Consider the following 14,882-nt stretch of genomic DNA (forward strand, 5'->3'; position numbering starts at 1 on the left):
GACTTAGTTAGTCTTACAGGGATAAGCAATAGGCCTACTTGCTATGCAAGCAGCTTGGCCTTAGTTGCACGTGTAGACCTTCATGCAGTAAAAACCTGTAACCCTCAGCTAACACAATATGAACCCATAGCCCATACAATTGACACAGTTCATGCTATGTGGCTCCATATTCTTTAACATTTGCTGCATTGGTGTCAGAAATGAGAAAACGAGATATTGCATGTGACTTTAGCCCTCACAGACAAAAAATGAATTTATTGGCTGCAAGGAACATGGGGGAAGTCACTCCAGTAATGTTGCAGTAATCAAGTTCCGTTTAAAACAAAACAATCAACAAAATGACAATTGTTGGCACCCCATAGGGATTCTTGCATATGAAAAAAGGAGCTGTATTGTGGCCTTCCATGGCTCCCTTTTTTAACTGGGGTATAAAAATAAGGTAATGGCATGGAAAATGCATTTTTCATCAATCACAATGTGGAAAGGCAAGAACACTCACAAATTCAAAAAGAAAAAAATGGTTTCCACTATTAAACAATAGGTACACTATTAGGGCAATAATTAAGAAGTTCAAACCCACACAACAGTACATGTGCACCGGAGGCAGATGCACAGACCACTGATTTGACTTCTTGGTTCTGACTTAAAAGTTAAATGAACACAGGTCTTAGCCAATTTAACTTAATTTTGTAAGTTAAGTTAATGTACAGATTTGTAGTTATCTTGACTTGACATTTAAAGCCAAGACAACTGTTGTCTTCATTTAGTTCATTTGACTTATTGGATCTAATTTGAAAGTTGAGTGAACACATAGTTCATAGCTGATTCAACTTGATTTTATAAGTTAAGACAATGTAATGACTTGTAGTTAATATAACATGTCATTATTTTGTCAACACAACTAGGATCTTGTTTTAGTTTATTTGACTTATTAGTTCTGAATTGAAAGTTTACTGAGCAAATTGTTCTTTGCTAACTGAACTAGATTTTTAATCTTTACAGCTTTTGTTGAGTTGAAGTGAACTTAATATTTGTCAAATCAACACATTTTGCACATTTAGTTGACTTGAATAGATTAAATAAGTTATTTTGACTTAATCGCAAAACCTTTTTTTACTGTGCTTATAGTTGCATGTAATTTGCAGCATGCATGATCATGAGCAGTAATTGTAGCCTATCATTTCACTTCATTGCCTGCCAGCAGTCTACCTACCAAAAGTTGCAGTGTCCATTGCAATGTAGAAAAACTCATCAGCTATCTTTCAGTAGTTATTGATATTACCGGAGCGTCATCTTATTCTTTTGAACTATTTCTATGGTGGATTCGCGGCCGCAATTTATGGAAGATGCAATGCCAAAACTTTGGAGAAAACAATAGATGGCAAAGTCAAAGATCGCCACAGATCACTGGGCTAAGTTTTCCCTAAATCAATGCTCATGAGAAATCCAGAACCAGCCATAGAGCCAGCTGGCTAATCTGTTGAATACATTGTAGTTTAAAAAGAACCCAGCAACAACAGATTAGCTAGCTAGATATGGTTAGCTTGATGGCAAGCTAGCTACATGTACTATAGATAAGGTTAGCATGCTAGCTAGCTACACTGACAGCTGTCAGTGCCCTATTTGTTGATGTTTATTAACTCCACATGTGTAAACTCCCACACCCAATTTGTGGATATGTATAAGTAGCCTTCGTCATTCTTCGGAGGTGGAACCTAAAAGTGCATTTCCTCTCAAGGACAGGATATTATGTTGAAATAGTGGCGTCATTTTCCTTTAAAAATGCGATTTCTGTACTTGTTTATAAAAATTAAAAATAGCACATTGATTGAAAACACAAATTTATGCAAATGACAGACATTGAATAATGTACCATGAAGTTGGCTGGTTATCCTGTGAATGAACAACCGGAGTTGAATTTCCATATTAGGAGCTGTGCAGGATGAGAGTGTGAGTCTTTCCAAACCTAGGCACTTACCTTTTGGTGTCAAAACAAAGTACTGAAGGATTTGGAGATGAAGCATAACCTGCTGCTGTGACTGGCCCTGCTCATCAGAATAAATAAAAATAGCAACACGAGGAATAAAATACACAAGAACGAAGCTATACAGTGAGGGGAAAAAACTAATTGATCCCCTGCTGATTCTGTACGTTTGCCCACTGACAAAGAAATGATCAGTCTATCATTTTAATGGTAGATTTATTTGAACAGTAAGAGACAGAATAACAACAACAAAATCCAGAAAAACGCATGTCAAAAATGTTATAAGTTGATTTCAATTCATCTTGAACTTCTTCCATTTTCTAATAATTGCGCCAACAGTTGTTGCCTTCTCACCAAGCTGCTTGCCTATTGTCCTGTAGCCCATCCCAGCCTTGTGCAGGTCTACAATTTTATCCCTGATGTCCTTACACAGCTCTCTGGTCTTGGCCATTGTGGAGAGGTTGGAGTCTGTTTGATTGAGTGTGTGGACAGGTGTCTTTTATACAGGTGCAGTTAATACAGGTAATGAGTAGAGAACAGGAGGGCTTCTTAAAGACAAAATAACAGGTCTGTGAGAGCCGTAATTCTTACTGGTTGGTAGGTGATCAAATACTTATGTCATGCAATAAAATGCAAATTATTTACTTAAAAATCATACAATGTGATTTTCTGGATTTTTGTTTTAGATTCCGTCTCTCACAGTTGAAGTGTACCTATGATAAAAAATTACAGACCTCTACATGCTTTGTAAGTAGGAAAACCTGCAAAATCGTCAGTGTATCAAATACTTGTTCTCCCCACTGTGTGTATATATATATATATTTGTGGCCTTATTGAAGAGCTCAGTGACTTTCAATGTGGCACCGTCATAGGATGCCACCTTTCCAACAAGTCAGTTTGTCAAATTTCTGCCCTGCTAGAGCTTCCCTGGTCAACTGAAGTGGAAACGTGTAGGAGCAACGTTGCAACACTCACTACCGAGTTCCAAACTGCCTTTGAAAGCAACGATTCCAATATGGATTGTCTACTCAGGGAAAACAGGGGGATGAGGGAGTCGCTACTAGATATACAAACCCGAAGCACGTGTCAAAATCTAATATTTTCTGGGATTCCTGAGGATGCATCCAATAATCCAGAGGGGGCGATCACAGAGTTCATGCAATCCGCCTTGAAACTTCCTCTTGAGACTGTAAACAAGGTGGCTTTCCACTGAGTGCACAGACTTGGAGCTTGGAGTGGAAAGACCAAGGGTCCCCGACTGATCATTGCAAAAAGTTGAACACTACCAACAAAAGGAGATGATCAAAAGCAGGGGAAGGGAGCTTAAATGGACCAACTTTGGTCTCAATTACCAATTTCACCGGGAGATAAATGAACATCGCAAGAGGCTGTATCCTGTACAGAGGCAACAGAGGGAGAGGGGTAAGCGTGCCTTTCTCATTGTGGACAAACTGTTTATAGACGGACAGCTCTTCTGAGACAGCTCCATAACACCATGGCTGTACTAAATTCTATGGGGACGTCAGGTTAAGGGAAAAAATAATGGGGAATGTAAAATGTATGTGATTTTATAGGATACTTATTTTTATAAGGATATTTTCTACCTGCAGGCTGCAATGTTTTTATTTGTTGACATTATACTGTTGGCTATTTTTACATTAGTTGGCAGTAGAAGTTACTTTTTTATGTTTGTTTCGTTTTCACCTTTCAGGCCAGGACAATAGCTGTTAGATTCAATGTGGGTAGAGGTGGAGAACTCAATTGCTCTTTGTCATCTGATTTCTGCTATGGGAATTGTGAGAAATGCAAAGGGAAACATTAGCGTTCTTCTGTATTTCAGTGGGCAAGGCTGACTGACCACAGCATCTAACACACTACACATTTCCTATTTGGTTGTTGTGGTTGTAGGCTATTTTCCTGATTTCTACACCCTCAGCAGGAGCTCGGATATGGTATCTTCAACCTAGCTGAATTTCCCCTTGAAAACCGGATGTGGGGACCCCCCCTTAAGGCTTTTATTTTACACCTGCTTTGTATGTGTGACCACCTCAAGTCTTTGCTGTTTTAGGGAAGAACACTACTGATTTACTGAGATGTATAGTTATTCACCCTATTCAAACCAAATGCCTAGTTGTACACTTTCTCAAAGAGAAGATTCTCCCTTTAGCCTAGATCCTAGGCTATTTTCCTATCCAGTCCCAATACCACTGAAACGCAAAATCCTGAATCCTGTCTCACATGAAAATTCCTAATTTTATTCTGTAATCCATAGGTTGCATTATCAAAGCACGTCTCTCGCCTATGCATGTCAAAATACCGCTATAGCCTTTTTCCCGCTTCTTTGCGCTGTCTCGTACTTGCTGCCCATATGAGACCTTCTCATACCAAAAAATGGTATGAGAGTAGATATGGATAGTTTTTTTTTACGGAGTTGGTCCCCGTTAAGATATTTCCACTCTTCATCTCCCTGTTATTCATTTGCTGATCTGCTATCTGTGTAATCAACAACATTCTGCCAAATATAGGAGATATTCTGTCATTTGTTGAAGGAGGTTAGCAGGTCTAGCAAGCTTAGCAACTTTGGTCAATTTGACTTTTGTTTGTTTTTATGATTCGACAACGCTATACATGGGGTGCGTCCTGAGCGCGCTCGGTGTCGAGATGGCGTACTGCTGAAATGTGCTAAATTAATTGAGGAACATGATATTGCTCTAAATTTATGAACGGCCTGTTTCGCAATTCACAATAATGTCAATGGCGATCACAGAGTAACTATCTTTACTAAATATCATATTAATTGCTCTGAAATCTTTACATGGTTCCACAGCCAACAAGGTGGTGCAGTGCCCCCCTTATTTGGGGAGAACCTTTGCATAGTGAACATATCATGGTTTTAAACACTTTTTAAATGGGCACTTACAATTGTTTCGGTATTTCCCGGCAGGGGCGTGATGCACCCCAAAATCTTAAGGGGCACAAAGTAAGTGATGATGGTTGGGGGGTGATCCGGAGGGGTGCTAGGCCCGTCTGTAAATTCTACAATTTTGTATTTTTCAAACACCTGAAACACCTTTTCCCTGCAATCTAGAGCCGTAATCATTATGCTTAATTCTGTCAAAAAAAAAAAAAAAATCTGCATATCTAAGCATACTTCTTGAGCTGTCTTTATCCTCCTAACTGGTGGTTATTTTTTTTTAAAGAAACTTAATATACTTCTCGGCACCTAAAAGATTGAAGATGTCTTATTCAGTACATTTATTAATTGCCTGCTTTTCTGAAGTCTACCAATCTTGCCAGCAGGCATGCAGGTAAGATAGTTAGACAGGCTTCATTGATGGCCTGAAATAGCTTCTTGGTAGATATTTATGAGGTCGGGAGATTTTGGGAACCTATCTGGGATAGCTAAAGCCAAATTCATAAAATTGCTAGGTGGCTAGTAGTATTACAGAGAAATGACATTTTTTTTTATTTTTATTATTAATCTGAGGGGGTACGTGTCCCTGTGCCCCCTATGGGCATGTTTTCTGTGACTCGGGATAAATATGAATTATTCCCCGTATTGAAATTTAGTACATTTTCGGGAAAATATGAATCCCTACCAGGCAGTGACTGAGTCGACTTGCATCCGGTATCACTACTCATGTCTGTCTACTTCAGCAACGGTGGAAATTAGGAGATAGAATAATCTGATGTTACCCTTTGTGCTAATGTCACAGAGATATTTTACAATGAAGATGGCAGATCAGTAATAATACTAGCACTTCAAATGAGCCTGTACTCAATTTACATAACAAATGATGTCAAGCATAACAGAAATATTGTTGTTCTAGTTGTTCTCAAGTTGAAACAAATCTTGAGGGTTTTGCAATGTAAACTTATGCATGAAAACATAGCATTGTATAATTGCTCACTGCTGGTTAGTTTCATGAGTGCCTCTGTTTACGCATTTGGTCATCAGTGCATCGCATTGTTGCTTTTCAAGTGCTCATGAGGGAATGGGGAGAAAATATGTGTAAGTAGGAGAGAACACCCTCTAAAATGGTATCTTTTCTTTCAAATAGCCTTTTTCCCCCCTCTGTCTGCAGTCGTCACTGCAGTAAACTTGGTACATTAAAAACAGGAGACTCTGGGTAGTCTAATAGATTTGAATGTCCTGTGCTACAGACAGGAATGTACCATTGGGAAGCATTTAATATGGTGATGATATTGTTGGTCTGTCTGTTCATATAAACTCAGCAAAAAAAGAAACGTCCTCTCACTGTCAACTGCGTTTATTTTCAGCAAACTTAACATGTGTAAATATTTGTATGAACATAACAAAATTCAACAACTGAGACATAAACTGAACAATTTCCACAGACTAACAGAAATGGAATAATGTATCCCTGAACAAAGGGGGGGTCAAAATCAAAAGTAACAGTAAGTATCTTGTGTGGCCACCAGCTGCATTAAGTACTGGAGTGTATCTCCTCCTCATGGACTGCACCAGATTTGCCAGTTCTTGCTGTGAGATGTTACCCCACTCTTCCACCAAGGCACCTGCAAGTTCTGGGGGGAATGGGCCTAGCCCTCTCCCTCCGATCCAACAGGTCCCAGACGTGCTCAATGGGATTGAGATCCAGGCTCTTCGCTGGCCAAAGCAGAACACTGACATTCCTGTCTTGCAGGAAATCACGCACAGAATGAGCAGTATAGCTGGTGGCATTGTCATGCTGGAGGGTCATGTCAGGATGAGCCTGGAGGAAGGGTACCACATGAGGGAGGAGGATGTCTTCCTTGTAATGCACAGCGTTGAGATTGCCTGCAATGACAACAAGCTCAGTCCGATGATGCTGTGACACACCGCCCCAGACCATGACGGACCCTCCACCTCCAAATCAATCCCTCTCCAGAGTACAGGCCTCGGTGTAACGCTCATTCCTTCGACGATAAACGCGAATCCGACCATTACCCCTGGTGAGACAAAACCGCGACTCGTCAGTGAAGAGCACTTTTTGCCAGTCCTGTCCGGAAGAGAGAGACTGGCCCTAACTGCTGCTTTGGGAAATTGTCTTTTGGTGTGCTATTTAACTTTTTATTAGCCTATTAACTTGGCTAACTCTGAGCTTGCTTCAGGAAAAACAATATCATACAGTTACATTTCCCTGCTAAAACTCCCTCTTTTTGGGGGGGGGGATCTCTCTCTCTCTCCACACACCATGTGCTTGTTGCTCAGAGTAGACAAAAGGAAATTAGGTCTGTGGAGGCCTCCAGGGGCCTTGGGCGGGGCTGCACGAGCAGCAGAGCATGTGGTGGGAGTAGAGTAGACTGGGTCAGAGGCATTGAGGTACTCAACAATGACACACCACTACAGCACAGCCAGCATGCCACAGCAGAGGAGCCAGCCACACAGAGACCAGGGTTGTGTTCTGGAGGGAGAAAACGTTTTGAAACAGGGAGCTACTGGAACCTGAACTTGTCCAATAAGAACACTGATTTTTGCTTTGGTGTGCCCTACTGAGCACATCCCAGTAGGTGGTTAGGAACAAAGCCAAACTAATAGACTACTGTTCACTGCTAGCCTCACCATGCTTTGTTCCTCAGTACTTGATGTAAAGTATGTTTTAAAGGTTGACTCAGCGAAATGACTTTGATATTGAGATGCAAGACTTCCACTCACAGTCACACACAGTATCTGCGCATGTGCACGGGCTCGCTTCACGTTCTTATAGCGTGGAAGCCACGGGACCAAAACAGCAGCGAAGTAGAGCCTCGCGCTTCAATGCTCTTAGTTGTTGTGGAAATGTTTACTGTTTACTTACTGCATCCGCTGGAGACTCATCTCCCTCACTAACTTCAAGCACCAGCTGTCAGAGCAGCTCACAGATCATTGCACCTGTACGTAGCTCATCTGTAAATAGCCCATCCAACTACCTCATCCCCCTACTGTATTTATTTATTTATTTTGCTCCTTTGCACCCCAGTATCTCTACTTGCACATTCATCTTTTGCACATCTATCACTCCAGTGTTTAATTGCTATATCGTAATTACCTCGCCACTATGGCCTATTTTATTGCCTTACCTCCCTTATCTCACCTCATTTGCACACACTGTATATATACTTTTTCTACTGTATCATTGACTGTATGTTTGTTTATTCCATGTGTAACTCTGTGTTGTTGTATGTGTCGAACTGCTTTGCTTTATCTTGGCCAGGTCGCAGTTGTAAATGAAAACTTGTTCTCAACTAGCCTACCTGGTTAAATAAAGCTGAGTCTACCTTTAACACTCCCTTTTCACATGTATGTTACTCTGTGTTCAGTCCTTAAGCTACAGGCCACAAGTAGATTTATCACCATAGTCTGTTAGCTAGGCAATTAAAAAAAATATATTGCTGGTTCCTTGCTATTTCACAATTAAATAGTGATGCGTTCTCTCTTTTGCCTCACTAGCAGATTTAGGCCTACAGTATGAACTATGTCTGCTTTATCCGTAGCAGGGAATCTTGCGTGTCTGTCGCAGATCTGAGCTGGATCAGCTCCCTCGGCCTGGCTGCGTTTGATACAGACGTCCCCCTCGGCCTGGCTGCGTTTGATACAGACGTCCCCCTCGGCCTGGCTGCGTTTGACACACACGTCCCCCTCGGCCTGGCTGCGTTTGATACAGACGTCCCCCTCGGCCTGGCTGCGTTTGACACACACGTCTCCCTCAGCCTGGCTGCGTTTGACACACACGTCCCCCTCGGCCTGGCTGCGTTTGACACACACGTCCCCCTCGGCCTGGCTGCGTTTGACACACACGTCCCCCTCGGCCTGGCTGCGTTTGACACACACGTCCCCCTCGGCCTGGCTGCGTTTGACACAGACGTCTCCCTCGGCCTGGCTGCGTTTGACACACACGTCCCCCTCGGCCTGGCTGCGTTTGACACAGACGTCTCCCTCGGCCTGGCTGCGTTTGACACACACGTCCCCCTCGGCCTGGCTGCGTTTGACACAGACGTCTCCCTCGGCCTGGCTGCGTTTGACACACACGTCCCCCTCGGCCTGGCTGCGTTTGACACAGACGTCTCCCTCGGCCTGGCTGCGTTTGACACACACGTCCCCCTCGGCCTGGCTGCGTTTGACACAGACGTCTCCCTCGGCCTGGCTGCGTTTGACACACACGTCCCCCTCGGCCTGGCTGCGTTTGACACAGACGTCTCCCTCGGCCTGGCTGCGTTTGACACAGACGTCTCCCTCGGCCTGGCTGCGTTTGACACAGACGTCTCCCTCGGCCTGGCTGCGTTTGACACACACGTCCCCCTCGGCCTGGCTGCGTTTGACACAGACGTCTCCCTCGGCCTGGCTGTGTGCTGCCAAGGCTGTAACGGTGCTGATGTAGGGTGATCGTTTTAATAGCTTGAGTAGCCTAGCCTTCCCTTTAGGGAGCAGGTTGTTTAGTGGGTAATTTTTTTTTTACCCATTACCCCTTTAAAAACGGACCACCTCAACCTGTAAAACAAAAGCCCAATGTTTGAAAGGGTCTCCAGAAAGGTGTAAGTTAAGCTAGTTGGGAAAATACTTTTTAAAGTGTGATTATGCTATGAAAAATGTGCCTGTCTGTATCTGTAACAATATAAAAATATATAAATAACCTGGGAGACTGCAGTGAAAGTGGGCGACAGGCAACAGCCATTTAATTAGCAGCTGTCAAACTCTGTCCTCTCTATTGCGTTATGATGCATGCTGTCACACTGGAGAAGTTTGCATAGCAACAGTTTGGCTAATTCCCTGCAGAGGCCCACACCTGACAAACTGCAGGCAGATGCATAACCGAAGATAAGAGAGCGCTAACCATAGTTCTCAAGGACAAATGCATGCGTGAGGAGTCAAGGACATGATAAAGTGTGTTAGCATGGGTGTGTGTACAAGAGAAAGAATGTGAGAGTACAGTTTAATTCCGGTGGTCTACAGGTTTTCTGTGGAGTAGACAAACGAACATCACCTTGAATGACTTGATGGTGAATAAAACCTTGGACCTGAAAGTGACATACTGATCTCACTGTAATGACACAGACAGGGACCTGCCAACAATATAATGATGAACCAGTTCTAATCTGTTTGTACTTAATCTGCCGGGGTGTGCACCACTAGATTGCACAAGTATACTACCGGTCCAAAGTTTTAGAACACCTACTCATTCAAGGGTTTTTATTTTTACTATCTTCTACGTTGTAGAATAATAGTGAAGACATCAAAACTGAAATAATACATATGGAATCATGTAGTAACCAAAAAAGTGTTAAACAAATCAAAATATATTTGAGATTCTTCAAACAGCCACCCTTTGCCTTGATGACAGCTTTGCACACTCTTGCCATTTTCTCAACCAGCTTCATGAGGTAGTCACCTGGAATGCTTTTCAATTAACAGGTGTGCCTTCTTAAAAGTGAATTTGTGGAATTTATTTCCTTAATGCGTTTGCCCATCAGTTGTGTTGTGACAAGGTAGGGGTGGTATACAGAAGATAGCCCTATTTGGTAAAATACCAAGTCGATATTATGGCAAGATCAGCTCAAATAAGCAAAGAGAAACGACAGTCCATCATTACTTTAAGACCTGGTCAGTCAATACAGAACATTTCAAGAACTTTTAAAGTTTCTTCAATTGCAGTCGCAAAAACCATCAAGCGCTATGATGAAACTGGCTCTCATGAGGACCGCCACAGCAATGGAAGACCCAGAGGATACGTTCATTAGTTACCAGCCTCAGAAATTGGTCAGGAGTCCAAATTTTAGATTTTTGGTTCCAATCACCGTGTATTTGTGAGACGCGGTGTGGGTGAACGGATGATCTCCACATGTGTATTTCCCACCGTAAAGCATGGAGGAGGAGGTGTTATGGTGTGGGGTAGCTTTGCTGGTGACCCTGTCTGTGATTTTATTTAGAATTCATGGCACACTTAACCAGCATGGCTACCACAGCATTCTGCAGCTAAACGTCATCCCATCTGGTTTGGGCTTAGTGAGACTGTCATTTGTTTTTTAACAGGACAATGACCCAACACACCTCCAGGCTGTGTAAGGGCTATTTGACCAGGAAGGAGAGCGATGGAGTACTGCATCAGCTGACCTGGCCTCCACAATCCCCGATCTCAACCAAAGTTAGATGGTTTGGGATGAGTTGGACCGCAGAGTGAAGGAAAAGCAGCCAACAAGTGCTCAGCATATGTGGGAACTCCTTTAAGACTGTTGAGAGAATGCCAAGAGTGTGCAAAGCTGTCAAGGCAAAGGGGGGCTATTTGAAGAATATAACATATATTTTGATTTGTTTAACACTTTTTTTGTAACCTCATGATTCCATATGTGTTATTTCATAGTTTTGATGTCTTCACTATTATTCACAATGTAGAAAATAGTTTTTAAAAATTAAGAAGAACCGTTGAATGAGTAGGTGTCCTAAAACGTTTGATCAGTTTACTGTCCACATCACCCACAGGAGGTTTTAATCAGGGATAGTTTGTCACCTGAATCTATGTCCCTCCGCATTAGCAGAGATACGCACTGAGCAGGCTTCTGGACTTCTGGGTAGGGGAGAGAAGGGTCGGGGGCGGTATGCACTTATGCACGTCTTTGCTGAAGTCTAATTGGTTTCCATGGTTACAAGGGATAAGAGGTCACTGGCACTTTGGTTTTCCAGTTATGGTTCGGAGCCAGTCGTCTATGAAGCGCTCCTGTCTTTGTCAGCTCTGAGACGCTGCTTTGTGCAGGGATGGATGGGTGATCCTATTTTATAAGCTTTCATAGCTGACATTTCCCCAACCCATACACAATCCCAGTCAGATATGTGGACTGACTGTGTAGGACTGGGGCATCTACCAGATAGAAAACCTTTCTAATGACTTGTTTATGCTCTGACTCTATACTTTTGGGCAATGATTTATGTCTGTTTGGTTTTTCCTTTTAGAATAAGTGGATTGAGAACATGAGAACAAGTTAAGACTATAGCCTACTGTAACTTAAAACCTTATATTACACTATAAATAGGCCAGAAATGCCCTATTCAAAACAAACAACGAGGGAGGTAACATCCATCTTCTGCTTCTCCACCAATTCTCTCTCAGCACTCCTAGGGCATGTCACCGTTAGGGTTAACGATCATTAACATGCTCCGTCTCACTCAACTGGCTGCTGGCGCAGCAGAGTCCCGTATGGCCTAGTAAAGTGGTGTTTCATTCAGTAGAACAGAGCCTTCAGACCTCCTCCTTAGATAATGACACGCTAGCTCTCTCACTGATGGCTCTCTCCATCAAACCTGAGCAGTAGTAGCACTGGGGACCTGGCTGATGAGACCCCACTGAGCATCTGGACCTGTTTGATTAAAGAACCATCTCAGGGTAGGAGGCAGCTGAACACAGCTGTACCAGATGCCAATTCAAAGCCTGGCAGCATTTGAATATAGCTGCAATTTATGAGCTTGGCTAGACTTAATTACCAACCCCTTTGTGTCTGACTGACTTTAAAAGGTTTCCTCTCTGTCAAGCTCACCACTTAACACCGCCACTGCTGGCTGAGACCAGACTATTTTAGGATATCACACGTCATGGCAGACCTGCACTGTCAAGTCTTCTAGTTTCTCTGCAGCTTTGGTACTAGTTTGGGTGAGGGTACTGTCTCTTGTGTGGGCCTATCGACCTGTCATTATCAAATGTATAAATGCATCACTACTGCATGGAGCAGGACCTATCAACCTGTCATCAAATGTATCCAATGCCTTCAGAAAGTATTCATAACCCTTGACTTGTTCCACATTTTGTTTTTACAGCCTGAATTAAAAATGGATCAAATATATTTTTCTCACCCATCTACACCCAATAACCCATAATGTGAAAACATGTTTTTCACACCCCTGAGTTAATACTTTGTACATACACTTTTCTTTTTAAGTCTAAACTGTATCTAGGTTACTCAGGAACAGTTAATGTCGTCTTGGTAAGCAACTCCAGTGTAGATTTGACCTTGTGTTTTAGGTTATTGTCCTGCTGAAAGGTGAATTCGTCTCCTAGTGTCTGTTGGAAAGCAGACTGTACCAGGTTTTCCTCTAGGATTTTGCTTGTGCTTATAGCCGTATTCCGTTTTGTTTTATCCTAAAGAACTACCTAGTACTTGCCGATGACAAGCATACCCATAACATGAGGCAGCCACCACCAACATGCTTGAAAATATGAAGAGTGTGGTGTGTTGTTGGATTTGCCCCAAACATAACGCTTTGTATTCAGGACCAAAAGTTTCTCTACCAACAGCCACATCCAATGTTGTTTTAGGGAATTTGGCAGTACGTCCAACTGGCCTCACAACCACATGTAACCATGATAGCCAGGACCTCAACATCCGGCTTCTTCACCTGCGAGATTGTCTGATACCAGCCACCCGGACAGCTGATGAAACTGTGGGTTTGCACAACCGAAGAATTTCTGCACAAACTGTCAGAAATTGTCTCGGGGAAGCTCATCTGCGTGCTCATCTTCCTCACCAGGGTGTTGAGCTGACTGCAGTTTGGTGTCGTAACCGACTTCAGTGGGCAAATGCTCACCTTCGAAGGCCTCTGGCACGCTGGAGAAGTGTGCTCTTCACGGATGAATCCTGGTTTCAACTGTACCGGGCATATGGAGGACAGCGTGTATGGAATTGTGTGGGTGGGTGATGATATCAATGTTGTGAACAGAGTGCCCCATGGTGGCGGTGGGGTTATGGTATGGGTAGGCATATGCTATGGACAACGAACATAATTGCATTTTATCAATGGAAATTTGAATGCACAGAGAACTTGACGAGATCCTGAGGCCCATTGTCGTGCCATTCATCCGCTGCCATCACTTCATGTTTCAGCATGATAACGCATGGACCAATGTCGCAAGGATCTGTACACAATTCCTGGAAGCTGAAAATGGCCCAGTTCTTCCATGGCCTGCATACTCACCAGACATGTCACCCATTGAGCATGTTTGAGATGCTCTGGGTCGACATTTACAACAGCGTGTTCCAATTCCCGCCAATATCCTGCAACTTCGCACCGCCATTGAAGAGGAGTGGGACACCATTCCACAGGGCACAATCAACTCTATGCAAAGGGCATGTCGCGCTGCATGAGGCAAATGGTGGTCACACCAGATACTGATTTGGTTTTCTGATTCACGCCCCTACCTTTTTTTAAAAGTTGCATGTGACCATCAAATGCAGATCTGTATTCCCAGTCATGTGAAATACATAGATTAGGTCTTTAATGTATGTATTTCAATTGACTGATTTCCTTATATGAACTGTAATTCAGTAAACTCTTGTTGGATGTTGCGTTTTAGATTTTTGTTCAGCATAATTGACTTGACATTTCAGCTTTACATTTTTCATTCATAAAAATCGAACAAAATCCCTCTTTGACATTATGGCGTAATGCGTGTAGATCAGTGACACAAAGTCTCAATTTTAATAATGATTATTCCGGCTGTATGTAACACAACAAAATGTGGGAAAAGTATAGGGGTGTGAATAATTTCTGAAGGCACTGTAAATGCATCACTACTGCATGGAGCAGGGCCTATCACTAGCAGAATCCTTTTTTCCCTTTAACGACTCCGACGAGCCTGACGCGAAGAATATACTGCTTCCTCGGGAACAGGCCCCGATCCCCGAAGATCTGCGTGAAGAGGAGGCGGAGAAAGAGGGGCCAAAGGGCGGGCTGCCTTCTGAGAATTCGTAGGCAATCGAATAAACTCCCACTTCCCTCCATTCTACTAACAAACGTGCAATCCTTGGAGAATAAAATCGACGAGTTACGCAGGAGATTAAATTACCAACGGGACATTAAAAACTGTAACATATTATGCTTCACGGAGTCATGGCTGAACGACAACGATATCAACATAGAACTGGCTGGTTATAC

This window comes from Salvelinus namaycush, chromosome 4 (genome assembly GCF_016432855.1).
Source record: "Salvelinus namaycush isolate Seneca chromosome 4, SaNama_1.0, whole genome shotgun sequence".
NCBI classification, from domain to species: domain Eukaryota; kingdom Metazoa; phylum Chordata; class Actinopteri; order Salmoniformes; family Salmonidae; genus Salvelinus; species Salvelinus namaycush.